At 48.5% G+C, this 1,308-nt stretch overlaps 1 protein-coding gene across 1 annotated transcript in view; it reads left to right on the top strand.

Annotated features, from left to right (window-relative positions):
- Rfx8 (RFX family member 8, lacking RFX DNA binding domain) overlaps positions 1–1,308 on the top strand; it is a 55,425-nt gene that overhangs the window by 53,202 nt on the left and 915 nt on the right. The window lies entirely within an intron of this gene.

Below are 1,308 nucleotides of genomic sequence, written 5' to 3'. Positions count from 1 at the left end.
CACACGCCTGAGTCCCATCTGCACTCATCTGCTGAGAGTTAACGCCCTGTGCCCTGCACATCTGTGTGACAGCCTCGTTCTCAGAACAATTAAGTTCTACCCAGGATAACAGCCGAAGTCAGCATTCCAGACTGACACATCCATCGGCCAGTCTTGTGAACTGTGGCAACATCCCGAAGACTAAGATGCCAAGGCATGTTCAAGAAAAAAGTCACAGCTGTTGGTGACATCAGATAAGGAAAATAATGTTAAAAAACAAACTAATTTTTACCNTCACATATTTAGAATTAAAACAGAGAGAGAGACAGAGAGAGAGAGAGACTTTGTGTCCATGGTAGGGGTTGGTGGTGTGCAGGCGAGTGCTCATGTGGAGGTCAGAGGACATCTCATGGGAGTTGATCCACTCCTTCCTCCATGTAGTTCCCTGGGATCAAGCTCATCCATCTCGGTAGCACCTTTACCAGCTGAGCCATCTCAATAGCCAAAAGACAGATTTTTGAGGTGCGCTTGAGGGTAGTGTTTATTATTGCACTTAGAGAGAGAGATTTTTGTGAGTCCTGCACCTAACATTTGTCTTGCCCACATCTTTGAAAAATATATGCACTTACGGAAGACTTGTTGATGAACTCAGACCAAGATGAGAGATGCTCATATCTACTCTAAAGTCCCTAAAGTCATGCTCAATGCCTTGCAGATCTCCCAAGTGCCCTAGAGCCAAGGAGAACACAGTCTGTTCCCTGTCCCCCTAGTGTGAGCAAGTCAGCCAGACAGACTATATGAGCTGTGTCAGAGCCCATGAACCTCTGTAATCCTTTACTACCCATTCCAGTGTCTGTTCAACCAGTGGAGGGCAACTGTCTTCACAGTCCCTCCCCCACTCTAAGTTTATCTTTGAGGAATGGTGGGGGAGGTTTTTATGGGAAATAATCAGCCCCGGGTGTCTCCCCAAAACTGAAGATCCTCACGCCTTTCCTAAAGTTAATCCACTTGACATGAACCAACTCTCTTGCCTCGTCTTCTGATTGTCGGGTCTACCCAGGAAATCTCCATGAGGTGTGGAGGATCTTGTGACAAATTAGGATCCCCCAACAGGAGCAAAGGAAATGCACTCACTCCCCGTTAGGTCCCCAAGTGGGTGGCTCCTGCAACCAGGACTAAAATAATGGTGTTCTTTTGTCTTTTCCCTTCAAACCCCACCCCCTGCCCCACCCCTCCACCTCCCACCTCCCACCCCACCCCCACAGCTCGTCCAGGTATTGCTGGAGGACAAGACCACTGAAAGCGCTGTGAAGCTCAGCCTTCCCGTGG

Source organism: Mus pahari, chromosome 5 (genome assembly GCF_900095145.1).
Source record: "Mus pahari chromosome 5, PAHARI_EIJ_v1.1, whole genome shotgun sequence".
NCBI classification, from domain to species: domain Eukaryota; kingdom Metazoa; phylum Chordata; class Mammalia; order Rodentia; family Muridae; genus Mus; species Mus pahari.
The sequence above is the reverse complement of the archived record's forward strand: the minus strand, read 5'-3'. Positions and strand labels throughout refer to the sequence as shown.